Source organism: Physella acuta, unplaced genomic scaffold (genome assembly GCF_028476545.2).
Source record: "Physella acuta isolate Inbredline_101_S28 unplaced genomic scaffold, ASM2847654v3 ptg000289l, whole genome shotgun sequence".
Classification (NCBI taxonomy): domain Eukaryota; kingdom Metazoa; phylum Mollusca; class Gastropoda; family Physidae; genus Physella; species Physella acuta.
Window position 1 is genome coordinate 491,140 of NW_026731808.1, and position 17,630 is coordinate 508,769.

Sequence of the window (17,630 nt, forward strand, 5' to 3'; positions counted from 1 at the left end):
AATCCGAAAGGAAACGGACAGTGCGAACGGTTCAACCGCAGCATGCATGATTTGCTGCGCACTCTAGAACCTGAACAGAAAAAACGTTGGCCGGATTTTCTCCCAGAGTTGGTGTATCTATACAACTGCACCCCCCATGCCACGACCGGCTTTACGCCACACATGTTGCTGTTCGGACGAGAGGCTCGACTCCCTCTTGATTTGTTCCTAGGAAAAAGGGAGAGTATGACTGGCTCATACACCGCACTGGAATATGTGAATGAACATATGCGAAGAATTAGAGAAATGTACAGGGTAGTACAGGAAAGACTAGAACATGAAGCTCGGCGAAGGGAACCGCCGGTACAGACAAAGGACCCGCCACTCAAACTGAACGACAGGGTATTACTGCGTAGCCACCCGTTAGGCAGAAACAAGATACACGACCTCTGGGGACAGGAGATATGGCAAGTCGTGGAGATGCCTAAAGTAGCAGGTGGCCCCTTTAAGATAAGACCCATCGGTCACGCCAAACCGGATCGGTGGGCGAAGATTGCTCAATTAAAGAAATATTGGAATAGGCAAGAAGAGCAGTTACACACAGAGAAACCCAAGAGAATTAGGGAACCGGAAGTTACAACGGAAATTCACATACCCATCCCGGAACAATGTCACCATCAACAGAACAACAGCGTTACACAAGGGGAGGATACCGGCAACAATGAGGATCCCGGTCCCTCCAGAAGCAAAGAGACAATAGACCATCAGAATAGTGGTCCGCGGAGAAGCTTGAGGAACAGAAAGAATACGAAATTTTTTGTCAGCAACCATCAATTCTTTCATGGTCGCGCTGGTAGGAGAACAGACTGTTCAAAAAGTCATAAAGGTGAATTGGTGAAAGCACCAAACGGAAAAGGTGGATGTGAATTCTAGAACTGTTTGGTGTCTGAGGAGGATGATGTGGACACAGTTGAGGTGAAAGAGGTATAACTGTCAATCATATACGAATGGGACGACATTGACAGTGAGTGGAACAATAAATTCTTTTTTTTATGGTGGTGCGTTTGACTTTGAGGGAGTGCACCTGCCAAGCGTGTTTGTGGTTGATAACACACAAAAAAAGGCAGGGGTGGATGTAACGGGGGTAGGCCTGGCTACTAGTTACAACTGATAACGAACGATAAGCCGCGACGCAGAATGAAATCTGATGCAACTATAACAGGTGGCTTATTGGATCGGTCTGATAACAATCTCAAAGCCAACGCGTGCTATTTTGGGAAACGGTACGAGAAGTTTCAGACGAGCTGTCAACTTTGATTGATGGGATGCAGATGTTTTAGTAAAGCGGACGGTACGTCAGAAACTGCGACATTAGTATTCGGATACATCGATTACAAGTATCGATTACGGAAATGGAGACAAGTACGACTTCGAATACTAAGGATAAATAGGAGGGGACGGCTGAGATCGTGGCTCAGCTCAGCTCTTCTCTTTTCACCGCTAGTTGTGACAGTATCAATGTTGGTTATTGAACGGGTTAGCCGTATTGTGTAAAGAAGGACTATAGACATGTGGATTCAGTTATACGAAGCCTAGTGAGGACTGTTAGGGAGTCAGTTGATCCAGACTATTATTGAGAAGCATTCCTGTTGATTTCTTGTGTGATTATGAGACATTTCTTGATTCATGTAATAAAGGATCAATAGCGAACCTGCATCTTGAGTATCTATACTGTGGTCGATGTTGTCTAGAATGAGTGGTCAGAACTCGTTAACATTTGGCACTACAGACAATTAGGTCTCATTACATGTGGCGTGCGAGCATAGTAACTGTTGGCTCGTTATAATTGGCGTTGTCGGCAGGATAAATGTCCGCCCGTTACAATTGCCGCTGCGAGCAGGGTAGATGTTCGCCCGTTACATATATATATATATTCACTTCAAGGTTTAACAATGATACTACAGATTATGTTTTGTTCTGGTATTCTAGAAATAAAAGAAATGCATTCCTTTATAAAAATAGACTAATAAATTTAATGTATAACGCACTCTTTATATGATGATCGAAATGTTTTTTTTTAAATTATAACAAAGCGCCTAACGCTTGTTTAAATATTTTTTTCAATTTGTATCTTTTTCTATAAAATGTTGCTGCAGCGAAATGTGTTAACATGTGTACGACTTTTTCTGGTTACCGTGTACGTTGTATTATAAAATAACTGAAAAATGTATTGCCAGTGTGAAATTTTCAGGTGTTAGTAAAGAATAAGAAGAGCTGTTAAAGTTTATATACTTGTTGTAATGGATTAATCTGTCTTGCGCCGTATATTCATAATATAGATCGCCTTTATTTAATACCTCTTGTATGCTTTACTGATTTTAAATTGTAGGATTATCTACGATTGTGTATAATTTAATGTAAAGGCAAATTTGAATGTCGAAATTGTGTTAGCTGATGAGGTAAAGCATTGTAAATGACAAAATTAGCACTAATTTAAAATTATTCATGAGGCTAAAATATGTTTCGACATTTGGAGCTACAGAGCAATGTTGTATAGATTAGCGCTATAATTAGTCAATAATTAATATAATGACAGCTATATGTGGCATTTCCTGCACTAGCAGAAATTAAAATAAAATCACAACTTACCAGAAAAGGGGAAAATTCTTCAGAACTAACCAACGGTCACTGTAGGTTTAAAGTTAACTGTGAAGGTAATCCAAGTTAATTTCAGGAAATGAATTGAACAGTTAAAAATGTAACACGTCTAATACAGCACTGTCAGATCTATGAGAGTCAGCTCATTTGCATATTTGGCATCAAGCTCCTCCCATCCGTCCACGGAGGTAAGGTCACGTAGTTGGTTTGTGCAGTCAACCGTGTCGACGAGGTGACACGCTTAGCTCATCATCACCACCGGACAGTGGTCAAGCATAGACGCCCACGCCTCATGTCCAGCACCTTTCTTCAAAACACAGGCGGTCAGTTCTACATAATAGGAAGGTAACTAACCGCTAGATCAAAGAAGATGTCAGAACACGTAAGAAAACATTCATTGACCAATACATATTTGGTTGTTTTATTGCATGAGGTATGTCATGAAGTGACGTCAAACACGGGTTTCAACAAAAAAATATAGTGAAGACAATGCAAGAAATTTGGATCATTTTAAAACGAATGTTGAACTACTGCTTGTAAATTTTATACTAATAAAACTTGCGAAACTCAAGGCTAATCTTAATCATTTAATCCGAACTCCTAACCAAGGTCTTAACACAGCTCTGACCCTTATTACCCCCATTTGTTTAACATGATTAAATCATCAAACCAAATATCAGATGATCATGTTAATTAATCAGTAAATTACAGTTTCGAAAATCACGTGATTTAATGTGACCAGTTTTTAATATGTCCATAAAGACAACGTGATTATTGTCAGTTTTTCACAGCACTAACCTCCGTACTCACTCTAACACAAACTTTACTCCAAGCCACCTCATTCACAAGTATAATCCCATGCCACTTATGTACTCACACACAAATGTCCCCATGATCTTCACAAACTCACACAAACATAGCTCCATGCTACCTCACAGACTTACACACAGACATAACCCTATCATCCCACACAGACTTACACACAAACATAACCCTATGCCCCACACAGACACACACACATAATCCTATCCTCCCACACAAACATAACTCTATCCTCCCACACAAACTTACACACAAACATACAAAACCATATCTTCCCACACAGACTCACGGAAACATATCCCTTGTTCCCCTCAAACGTCAAGTAGCAAATATTTTGTCTTTCTTTAAAGCAATGAATTTTGAAATTATTTCAATTTTAATTGAATATGTTTTGTTATATGAGGCTGTTTTGTTTTTTTTGTTTTTTTTTTTGTGAGAGTGGGGTAGGTTTGGGATGGCAGAATAAGTGTTTTGTTTGGTTATTTTAGTAAACGCTCCATATGATCAAAGGTTGGAAGGTGGTGTACAAATATCAGACGGATGCCATGACTTAAAATAAACTCCCTATACCACACCCACCTGGCTTAATTGATTTAAAACGGTCAGTCCAACATGTGCTTACGTCAGATTGATGACGTAACCATTGACCCGTGAAGACGATGACACTACGAAAACAAAAGAAAACACATCGACACAGATACAAATAAACATGGTTGAGATTTACAATAGATTCAAGACTAGTGATAGAAGAAAAAATAAAAATATAAACAGATGATTAGGACTATATTTTTATTTATTTTATTTTATTTTTTTTTATATCTTGCGATTTAAATAATTTTGTTGTGAAGTTATTAAAAGGCTTCTCTATTTAAATGTTCCTATCAAATGGTTTCCGTACTCTGAAGTTATATTTGAGGCTTTATGCAACACATCTGAACATATCAACCAAACCAAGTAAAATTTGTAATGAAAAAAAAACCCAAATAAAATCTATAAAATCAGAACGTTAGGTAAATTTTAATAACTAGCTAATGCAAAGTGAACCAAAAATAAAGCTCTTTAATGCCAGTATTGAAGCTTTACTGGCATAAGGCCGGACAACTCTATTTTACCTAGGTTTTCTCTTCGCTGTTGTTAAGCCTAGGGTTCGAACTCGAGAATTTTCAGTTTAGCAAACATGAGCTGCAATAACCCAACCATGCAGAACTCTAGTATTGTTTTAAATGTAATGACTTTCATGTTAACGTTTCAACCAATTGAGATTAAAACCTAACACCTCCCACTGTAGAGGTAAAGGTTATATTCTAGGGTACTGAGTTAAGCTATTTAAACAGATCTAGTGTGGACATCATGACACTTGGTATTACAGCAGTGGTACCATATCTTAAGTAGGGTTATCATGTACGGTCATCAGTATCAGTGTCATCACGTGGTCATCACGTGGTCACACCTTCACACTGGTCATTAGCAGATTAAAACACCAGCAACACAGACACGGGTAGAGGAGATAAGTCAACTGTTAATGCGGGAGTTAACGACGTTTAATCTGGTTTCGTTAGAATCGTATTGGATTAATATTAATAAATAAAATATATATTAATTATATATTATAATTAATTATATTTTCAATTTCGCGATAGCATCTTCTTCTAGACATTGCGCCATTGACTGTTAATGATCTCTGCTGTGTGATGTCAGCTTTGTTAAAATCTAACTTTTGTTTTGATCTAATTTTAGCTTTTTCTTAGTTGACCTGAATGGAGTAGCTTGGTGTCATGGGTGGAGTAGTCTGGTGTCATGGATGGAGTAGACTGGTGTCATGGGTGGAGTAGCTGGTGTCATGGGTGGGGTAGACTGCTGTCATGGTTGCAGTAGACTGGTGTCATGGGTGGGGTAGACTGGTGTCATGGGTGGAGTAGACTGGTGTCATAGGTGGAGTAGACTGGTGTTATGGGTGGGGTAGACTCGTGTCATGGGTGGGGTAGACTGGTGTAATGGGTGGAGTAGCTGGTGTCATGGGTGGGGTAGACTGGTGTCATGGGTGGGGTAGACTGCTGTCATGGTTGCAGTAGACTGGTGTCATGGGTGGGGTAGACTGGTGTCATGGGTGGAGTAGACTGGTGTCATAGGTGGAGTAGACTGGTGTCATGGGTGGGGTAGACTGCTGTCATGGTTGCAGTAGACTGGTGTCATGGGTGGGGTAGACTGGTGTCATGGGTGGAGTAGACTGGTGTCATAGGTGGAGTAGACTGGTGTTATGGGTGGGGTAGACTCGTGTCATGGGTGGGGTAGACTGGTGTCAAGAGTGGAGTAGACTGGTTTCATGGGTGGAGTAGACTGGTGTCATGGGTGGGGTAGACTGGTGTCATGGGTGGAGTAGACTGGTGTCATGGGTGGAGTAGACTATTGTCATGGTGTCATGAGTGGGGTAGACTGGTGTCAAGAGTGGAGTAGACTGGTGTCATGGGTGGAGTAGACTGGTGTCATGGGTGGGGTAGACTGGTGTCATGAGTGGGGTAGACTGGTGTCAAGGGTGGAGTAGACTGGTGTCATGGGTGGAGTAGAATGGTGTCATGGGTGGTGTAGACTGGTATCATGGGTGGAGTAAACTGGTGTCATGGGTGGAGTAGACTGGTGTCATAGGTGGAGTAGACTGGTGTCGTATGTGGAGTAGAGAGGTGTCATGGGTGTAGTAGACTGGTGTCAGAGTGGGGTAGACTGGTGTCATGGGTGGAGTAGACTGGTGTCAGGGGTGGAGTAGACTGGTGTCATGGGTGGGGTAGACTGGTGGCATGGTTGGGGTAGACTGGTGTCATGGGTGGAGTAGACTGGTGTCATGGGTGGAGTAGACTGGTGTTATGGGTGGAGTAGACTGATGTCATGGGTGGATTAGACTAAAGCCTAACTTGCTAGACATCGTTAGATTTTCGGCCTAAAAAGATAAAAAAAAACAAAGCAAAAGCCACATGGTAGTATGAAGATCAAACTATGCTTTTGTTTTATGAAATTAATTTATAACTGGTATACCTACTTGTGTATAACTATGTCGTAAATCAGTTTAAAACTTTTTTTTCGTGCCTGATTGTAATTTTCTAGCTTATTACATTTTCAAGAGAAATAAATATAAATTAAGTGCTTACAGTATATATTGAAAACGGCCTAATAAAACTTTCGTTCTTGTTTTAATTTTACTTATGTGGCTCAAGAAAAAAATAAAACAAAATTTATTCGTTGCAGTTTGTGTTTCTCCCAGACTTTTTTCTCCGATGGGGCACTTGAAATCTTTGGGGGCGGGGGCTGACTAAAACTTCCGGGGGGTGGGTCGGACACTGGTAAAAGTATATATTTTCTATATAAATTCTATTTCATTCGGGGGGGGGGGGGGGGTTACAATACGGACAGCTAACTACAGCAAACAATTTTGAAACTTTCAAACCATGATGAAAATGTGTTCAATTTCAACGATGAAAGCGTATATTAATAAATAGCAAATGCGGTAAGTGGTATAGCTAATAAAAACTACGAAAAGATCAGTTGCTAGTGAAGCATTAGCAGTCGGAATGTCGTGGACACAGATTGGAGAAATCGACTTTAGCTGAGTGTGATGGAGAAGTGTGTTGTGTCACTATAAATATTGATGATAGAACGCGGTATTAATAAAAATAAATGTCGTTAAGTCCTTTTCAAACATTCATAGTAAGCGGCGATTATTTTTGGGACATAGGGCAGGGGTCGGCAATCTTGTTAGACGGAAGAGCCAAAAGTCACAATTTACCAAATTTACCAGTTTTTTTTAAGGGCGAATAACATTTTTATTTTATATATATATATATATGTATATATATATATATATATATATATATATATATATATATATATATATATATATATATATATATATATATATATATATATATATATATATATATACATGAAATAAATTTTTTTCATATAAAAACATTCACGTATTTTATCAAGCTCTGCTGGAATAATTAAATCAGTTATCAAACTATATAACTATAATTATTTAATAATATTTACACTAGTTTGGGGTCGTCCATAAATGACGTCACACTCGTAGGGGGGAGGGGGGATCCGTAATTTTGTTACCGTGTGTGATGAGGGTGAGAGGGGGGGGGGGGGTCAGATGGTGCGACGTCACACTTTTGCATTATAGAAAAGCAATGTTAGAAAACGAATTTTAGACGTTATTTCGCGTTTTAGAAAACTGTTTTAATAAATTGCAATAGGGATTAATTAAAATACTTAATTTTGATAGAGTTCAGACAAGATTTGAGAAAAATATCGATGTTTAGAAAAAAAAAACTCAACTGCAATTTTGAGGGGGGGGGGGTGTAGGCTTATGTGTGACGTCATTTTAGGGGGGGGGGGTCTGGCTGTTTGTGACGACATGTGACGGAGGGGAGGGGGGGAGGTAAAAATCGTCAAAAAAGCGTCACGTCATTTATGGATGACCCCTTTGGCTTTGCATGCCTTTTGAAAGTTTGATTAAATCTGGATCATAACTTGTTTTCAGTTTCAACCTCTCCTCTAGATTTGTATGTGTTACTTTCTTTCTTACTTTACTTTTTATTATATTCTTGTACGACAACTCTTGCTAGCACGAATATGTTGAGCTAAAGATCGTCAACACTCCAGATAATTTCTCTACCTTACTGTAGTATCCTGTGGTATATATATATATATACATATATATATATATATATATATATATATATATATATATATATATATATATATATATATATATATATATATATATATATATATATTACAAATTATTAATTACTGATAAGCAGAAAATAAAACAACTAGATGGCAGCGTATGATACACCGCGGGTCTGCTCGTATATATACAATATATATCATACGCCGCTATTTAGTTGTTTTATTTTCTTCTTTTCAGTAATTCATAATTTGTGAATTCGACAGTACCAACGCTGCCACTGAAATATTTCTTTAAAACAGTATAAGTAGCTAGTTAAGAATGATAACCCCCCACCCCTCCTTTCCCCCTCCGTTAAAGTAAACTCCACTTAATTACCCCCCCCCCCCCCACGTTTAAAATCGTTTCAAACTAAATTATCTGCCCCTAATAGTCGTCACTAAACCCGGCTCTGCTTGTAAACATTTAGCGTGAACCACAGCTCACCAGACCATGTAGGGGTGGGGGTGGTAGGGAGCGCGCATACAGCTTGTTTTCTAGCGTCTCACAGAAGAGAATTATATATATAGATTCTCTTCATGGGGACCATACAAGACACCACGCAGCTTTCTAGGCATATCGATACCCCCATCCTCACCTGTCAGGTGAGCTGTGGTTCACCCCGAATGTTTACACTAGAAGTGACGTCTATTAGGGGCAGATATATAAGTTTTTTTTTAACAATTTGAAACTAAGGGTAGGTAATTATAAGTTATGCTTGACCTTTTCATTGTCGTCTGTAAACTGTCGTCACGGACGGCTGCTTTCACTAGGGGGTGAGGGAGAGGGAGTTTATTCATCCTTTATGAGTTAGGGATAGTGTTTTAAAGCAAAATATTTTCAGTCGCAGCATTGGTAGTGTTGATTTAAAAAAAATGAATTACTGAAAAGTAGAATATATCTATATATATATATATATATATATATATATATATATATATATATATATATATATATATATATATATATATATATATATAATTCTCTTCATGGGGACCATAGAAAACACCACGCAGCTTAGCCACCACCCTCATCCACACCTGTCAGGTGAGCTTTGGTTCACCCCGAATGTTTACAATCGTAGAGCCGGGTCGGCTATTAGGAGTAGGGACAGATAATTTTAAAAAGGAGAGGTAATAACAATTTCTGCCATAACTATTCATTGTCGTCTGTATATTGTCGTCACGGATGGCTGCTTTCCAGGACTTCGCGGGAGGGGTGGGGAGGGAGGGTGAGGATAATCGTCTTTACCAGCTACTGATAGTGTTTTATTGCAAAATACTTTCATTCTCAGCATTGGAAGTGAATTATGAATTACTGAAAACCTCGTATTTATTATTTATTTGTGCATGGAGCTAAGGAGAGCTGCAACCAGATCAATGTGAATGTTTTGAAAATAACCAATCACAAGCTTTAAAGATACTATATTTTACTGTAATACTTGAATTTTAGATCAATCAAAAGTTTGTTGATTGGTATTTTAAACATCTATAAATAATCACCATCATCAAATAAACTTTTATAGAATATAAATACATAACTTGACATTTTTGTTATAAGTTCTTAAAATAGTAAACAGGTTTTAGTGTTAGAAATATTTAAGAGCTATTCTTAAAATTAATATTTTCAACTCGAACATAAATATACCAACAGTAAAAACACTTGTATTTCGGATGTGTGTAGTGACATTATTTTTTAAGTGCTTTAACACCACGAACTAAAGATGATGGTCTAAACACCAATTAAGTTTAAGTTATCTTAGACATCTTGCTTAATCATTAAGAACACTTATGCTCAAATCACTTTCTTTTTCTTCTTGTTTTCTTTTTTCCCACCATTTTCAGCCTTCTTTTCTGCAACAGGAAGCTTGTCCTTGATTGGTTTATCCATATCCACCTTATTTTTGTTGGCTATGTCCATTTTGACCAGTGTCGAAGTCAGGCTATTAACTCTCATTGAGATTGTGCCCATAACGTCATCAGTTTTTTTTCATGTTCTGGTTGACCTCTTCTGAGGGATGCTAGCTCCTTTCTGCGTACCTCTATGTCAACAAGGTACAAATCTTCGAGCTCTGACAGCTTTCTCTTAACATCCTGTAGCTCCAACTGGCTACTCATCTCAAGACTTGAGAGCTTCATCTTCAGATTCATTAGCATTTCTGATTCCCCTTCTTGTGATGTCAGTGTTGAAGAAGAGAATAAATTCCATATGCCTCCAGTTATAATTATCATTATGTGCAATGAATATGCTAAAACGACCATTAAAATCAAGAGGGTGAATGTCGATATAATAAAAAAATTTAATACTGCTTTGGGTTTGATCATGTCATAAAGTTCTGCTGAAGAAAAACTTAAACGAAATTTTGATTTTGGATCATTATGTTCATTATTTTGAGTCTGAGATTTTTCTTGTTTTTCGGACTGAAGCATTTTTGTTTGTTCACTGGTAATATTGTCCCTTTTGAACAAGGGATCCAAAATTATCAAACGTCTGGCAAAAATAGACATAAACTTATTAAAAAGTTTTGCTTTTGTCTAGTATATTCCTAGAAAAAAATACGTTGTTCGTTATCTAAGTATATTTATAAGATATATGTTATTTGAAAATGTATGTCATATTCATGATAATAATTAAAAAATATTTTTTGTTTGCTAAATTATCATAGATTTAAAACATCGGCTTCAAATGTTTTTTTTGTTTCTCTTTTTGATTTTGTTTTGTTTAACTGTATCTATAGTTGCTTCCCTTGCTAGTTGTATTGCAATTGAATAAAAGAAGGTAAGTGTTAACTTTTAATTTTAATATTGGTTAAAATTGTCCCTACACCTGGTTTTATTGATTTAAAACGGTCAGTTCAACATGTGCTTATGTCAGATTGATGACGTAACCATTGACCCGTGAAGACGATGACACGACAAATACAAAAGAAAACACCTGGGTGTAGGGACGCTAACACTGACAAAGATACAAATAAACATGGTTGATATTTACAGTACATTCATAACTAGTGATAGAAGAAAAAATAAAAATATAAACAGTTGATTAGTACTATATTTTTATTTATTTTATTTTATTGTTTGTATATCTTGCGGCGATTTAAATAATTTTGCTGTGAAGTAATTAAAAGGCTCCTCTATTTCTATGTTCCTATAAAATGGTTTCCGTACTCTGAAGCTATATGAGGCTTTATGAAACACATCTGAACATATCAACCAAACCAAGCAAAATTTGTCATGAAAAACAACAACTAAAACCTACAAAATCAGAACGTTAGGTAACTTTTAATAACTAACTAATGATAAGTGAGCCAAAAATCAAGCTCTTTGATGCCAATATTGCTGCTTTACTTGCATAAGGCTGGACAACTCTTCTTTACCTAGGTTTTCTCCACGCTGTTTTTTTCCCACGTTTTCTTTAACTTGCTTTCTCTGTTTGTTTGTCTTTCCAATCAAATCTTGCGATCGAAATTTCTGGCACTTCCCAGTTAGCTAGCGCGCTGAAATTTTCAGGGAAGCTTTCTTTTGGATGACCATAGAATATTCAATTGTTATTATTACTAAATTGATCAATGGAAACATTTTATTGAGCATATAACCGCTATATAATCTATATATATAATTCTCCTCTGTGGGCCATTAGAAAAAAAAAACCAGCGACGCGTAGCTCGCCTCTCTCTTGCCGCGCGCAGTGAAGCGAACGATCCCACGTCGCGATAGGCTTAGGGGCAGATAATTTAGTTTGAACCGACTTTAAACTTACAGGAGGTAACTATTACCACTGGTGGCCAGTTTGGGGGAGACGATATGGTCGAGTGGTTGGGCACACGATTGCTATCCCACTCGACATGGGTTCAAATCTATGTGTTCTAGTCAGTAACCAGCCCTCGTCCTAACCGCTATCAACTAACCTCTGGCAATCATTCACTTGCGATTGAGACCGAAGAAGAAAGGGTCTCTCGTTTTTTACGAGTTGTCTTTTTACCAGTTGTCTTCGTTTACCCAAAAAAAAGTGAAAAGATAAAATCGATAGCAAGATTTCAATGCAAACAAACAGACAAAGACTAAAAAGTAGAAAATAATAATCATTAAAAAAGTTTTTAAAAACCCACGTTTTCTGATTGAACTAAAAAGTAGAAAATAAATGTTATACATCACAATAATGCAAGCGATCACTCTAATATAAGCGATCAAAAACGTGGGGCGCCGTGATTTTCTTACAGTTTCTAATACTGTTGACTCTCTACAAGCTCCCTAATAAAAGTCAATAGTATTATCTAATCAATAGTAATATAACTTTTACTTCGGCGCCCCACGTTTTTCATCGCTTATAGTAGAGTGATCGCTTGCATTATTGTGATGTATAACATTTATTTTCTACTTTTTAGTTCAATCAGAAAACGTGGGTTTTTTAAAACTTTTTTAATGATTATTATTAAGCCTCGGATTCGAATTCTAGAATTTTCAGTTTAGCAAACATGAGCTGTAATAGCCCAACCATACAGAACTCTAGTATTGTTTTAAATGTAATGACTTTCATGTTAACATTTCAACCAATTGAGATTAAAACCTAACGAGCCGGCCCGCGGCATAACATACGCCGCTATTTAGTTGTTGTTTTTCCTACTTTTCAGTAATTCATAATGTGTGAATTCGACAGTACCAACGCTGACACTGAAAATATTTTCTTTAAAATACTATAAGTAGCTCGTTAAGGACCATAACCCCCCCCCCACTTCCTCCCTCCCCCCCCCCCCCCCCCCCCAACGTTTAAAATCGTTTCAAACTAAATTATCTGCCCCTAATAGCCGTCACTAAACCCGACTCCATGAAGGTAAAAATAGCGTGAACCACAGCTCACTAAGACCGTTAAGGGGTGGGGATGGTAGGGAGCGCGTTTACAGCTTGTTTTTTATCATCTCCCAGAAGAGAATTATATATATAGATACCTCCCTAGAGGTAAGGTTATATTCTTGGGTACTGGGTTCAGCTATTTAAACAGATCTAGTGTGGTACCATATCCTATGTCAGGGTTGTCACGTACGGTCAACTGTATCAGTGTCATCACGTGGTCATCACGTGGTCACACCTTGACACTGGTCATTTGCAGATTAAAACACCAGAACAACAGACACGGGTAGAGGAGATAAGTCAACAGTTAATGCAGGAGTTAACGACATCTAATCTGGTTTCGTTAGAATCGGACTGGATTAACATTGAAAAATAAATTATACTCTGAGGGGGGAGACAATTCAAATAATTTATAAACATGTATTTCCCTTTATCCATAGTAAGTAACAATCTACGTCATTAAATGACACGTGACGCACATTTTTTTGCTTACATATACAAGTGTCGTGTGGCTTTCGACTATTTTAATGTTATTTTAATTTTCACGACAGAATCTTGTTCTGAAGATTTTCATAACGACTATTTAATGTTCTCTGCTGTGTGATGTTATCTTTGTTAAAAAAAATGTTTTTATCTAAGTTTAGCTTTTTCATAGTAGGCCTAGATGGAGTAGATTGGGTGTCAGGGGTGGAGTAGACTGGTGTCATGGGTGGAGTAGACTAGTTTCATGGGTGGAGTAGACTGGTGTTATGGGTGGAGTAGAGTGGTGTCATGGGTGGAGTAGACTGGTGTCACGGGTGGAGTAGACTGGTGTCACGGGTGGGGTAGACTGGTGTCATGGGTGGAGTAGTTTGGTCTCATGGGTGGAGTAGACTAATGTCTTGGGTGGAGTAGACTGGTGTCATTGGTAGAGTACACTGGTGTAATGGGTGGAGTAGACTTTAGCCTAACTCTTAGTGGACTTTGTAAGATAATGGGTCTAATATGGTGTATTATGAAATTAATTTATAACTGGTAAACCTAACAAAGTACATTTGTTACAGTCAGTGTTTCTTCCACACCTTTTTCTCTGGAGGGAGGGGGGACAGGGCACTTGAAATTTTATTTGGGGAGCTGACTAAGATTTCCGGGGGGGGGGGGGGGGGGATGGCGGACACTGGTAAAAGTGTATATTTTATATATAAATTATATTGCGTCCGGGGGGGTCGGAAGAAACACTGGTTACAGTACGAAAAGCTAACTACAGCAAAAATGTTGACTTTCAAACAATGATGAAATTATGTTTAATTTCGAAGATAAAAGCATTTATTAATAAAGAGCAAATGCAGTCAGTGGCAAGTTTAATACAAACTAAGAAAAGACCAGTTGCTAGTTAAGTATATTCAGCTGGAATGTCGTGGACACAGTTTGCAGAAATCGTCTATAGCTGAGTGTGATGGAGAGGTGTGTTGCGTCACTATAAATAATGATGGACTGCGGTTTTTGAATAAAATTAATGTCATTAGTCTGGTTCTAGGCGGCGATAATGATTATTACATAGGTATCTATTTTTGTATATATTGTCCCTTTCATCAAGGGATCCAAAATTTCTCCTTATTTGTGTTTCTCGAGTCGCTAATGCAAAAAGAGTTTTGATTTTTCACTTATATATTCCTAAAAACAATTAAGCCTTTCGCTATTCGAAAATATATTTTTAAATATAGGTTATTTTAAAATGTGTATGTCATGTTTATAATATAATTAGTAACTATTGTTTTGCAATATATTCGTGATTTAAAATGTCTACTTTGAAAGTACTTTTTGTTTCCCTTTTTAATTTTGTTTTGTTTAACTGTATTTATAGTTACTTCCCTTGTCTGTTGTACTGTAATTGAATAAAGGAAGGTAAGTATTAATTTTGTGAATAATACTGACATCAAATCTAAGCCAAACGGTTTGCTTAATTCATATTTTAATTCTACATGTGTAGTCTAGGTTTTCTGCCCATGAGCGGACATGAGCTAAATTCTAAAAGAAAAAATAAAACAAGTAAGAATTGTTTAAATTTTAAAACTTATATTTAATTAACCCCCCCCCCCCCCCCACACACACACACACACACAAACTAGGTTCACGTAAACGAGAAAATAAGCAGTTCTCAATTCTATTGTTGCTCTCTACCTCTCTAAAAAAATAATTCTGACATTTCGGTCCATCATCAACATCTCGTTTTATTAATAAAATACTATACAGACATATATTTAACTAAATGTTTCAACTTTGCATATAAAACCATAATTTTATTGTTAGAATCTTTATGGGACAGGTAACTATTTTAATTTATTTTGAATAGCAGCCAAAAAAGACATTATCAAGTAAAAAATTGTTTAATTCGACTGTCGTTTTCAATTGCTTAACAATTAAGAAAATGTTATTTTAACAATGTTTTTTCGACCCTCGCATTTTACTTTTATATTGATAGAAAACGATAGTGAATCATATCAAGTTCACATAATTACTTAACGCTTAAGGAATTTCGTTTCCATTCCAATATTAAAATAATGTTCTTTAACTCAAACGGTTTATTAATATTTTACTCAATGTTTTTACTTTCTCGTATATACGTAGTATAGAGAAAGTATTGTAATCGTGCAAAAAAAAAAATCGAGATTTCTACAAATCTCGACGTTTTACACCTCACTGATACGGAAAAACATAATTTTGCAATCTTGTCCGTATGTCTGTGTGTGTGTGTGTGTGTCTGTGTGTCTGTGTGTCTGTCCGTGTGTAAACACGATAACTTGAGTACCGTTACAGCTAGGTTGATGAAATTTCATATATAAGTATTATATCAAAATCGTAGATCCGTATCAACTTTTGAGCGATTTCCGACAACCGGAAGTGGTACTTTTTCTACTTTGAATTTTTCAAAAGCCTATAACTTGAGTACTATTTCAGATAGATAAATGAAATTTTACATGTAAGTAAAAGATCTAATTCTCTACCTTCTGTTAAATTTTGAGTAATTTCCGTTGACCGGAAGTAGTAATTTACGCTACTTCCGATTTCTCAAAAAACTAATGTAAATTTATTAAGTACTAATACTATTGCGCACTATTATACACACCTTTATTAGGCGTTCGCTTGGTGCGCAATTGTTTTTTACTGAGATTTTATTCTATTTTTAAAAGTTTCAGTATTTAAAATAGGTTAAAAATCATAACTATATCCCCAGTTACCATCCCCTGGTGTTTTATATAAGAATATTCGAGAAAGTTTAGGGGAGATCACTACCGGTTTATTTACTGAATGATTTTTAAAAATGTTTGCATATTTTGCAGTTATTAATATTGGTATATTTTTTTTTATTTCAGTATTGGAACCATAATTTTAATCACACCAAATTGTAAACTATTCATCTGACATGTGTTAATTATAAAGACAAATACTCAAAAAATTTATAAACTTTTTATTTGCTAAGTGTAGACGTGACATTAGAAAATATTCGTATTTATTAAAAAAAAAAAGGTTTCATTCAAATAGCGATTTGGTAACTTCTTCAGAAAAATCTTAAAAATGGCCTCACAGTTGCATCTTTACAATATACAATATAATAATTACTAAGTATGTTCAAAATATCACCACATAGACATTAATTTATTCATCAATATATTGTAAACTTTTCATCACTTGATTATCACATAAAATCAACCCAATACTTTGCACTGGAGTTAAAAAAAGTATTCTAAGAACAACATCAAAATAACATCATTGTATTCATGGCATAATTGTAAGCAAAATATTTTCCATACATAGTTGTAGAAAGTACCACATTGGTCGGAGACAAACTAGAAACCGTTTTAAAAAATCAAACCGAAAGAGCAACTAAAATGTAACTGTCATTGGATTCTAAATGTAAAATAAAAACTTTTATGCACATTTACTTTTGAAGAGTCAAATTAAGTCCAAAATTAGAGTACATTAAAAATATATTATCGTGTTGAAGGCTAATTAGATGTCAGTGCCAAAACATCTGGAACATTTTAACAGCTTTAACTATAGAACAATATTTTTTTAATCCAACTCTGTACTGACTCAGGTATTTGTCCACGATTAGATATGGTGTCTGGTCACCTCTAACTGTGGTGTCTGGACACCTTTAACTGTGATGTCTGGACACTTTTAACTGTGGTGTTTGGACACCTTTAACTGTGGTGTCTCCTGACATGTGAGACGAGAGAAATCTTCTGGGCATATTGTGTGCCACACTGGGTACAGCTGTAGGGCTTTAAACCTGGAACAAAGACAAGAGAATAAAATAATTAATCCATACATTAACCAGATTTTTTTGTTTCTATATGTTGTGTTTTGAAAATCAAAAACGTCTTATACATCGCAATAATTATTTTCAGCTAGCCTTATTTATAGTTCTAATATAAGATCACTAAAGTTGTTTTGATATATTTGTAAGAATCCCATTCCTACCTGTATGTAAGGCTGTGTGTCTGTCCATGTCTGTTGTGTCGAACATCTGGGCTCTACAGAAGCAACACACCCATTTCTTATGGGGGAAGTGGACCTTGCAGTGACGTCTCATTTTACCGCGTTCTTTGGTCACG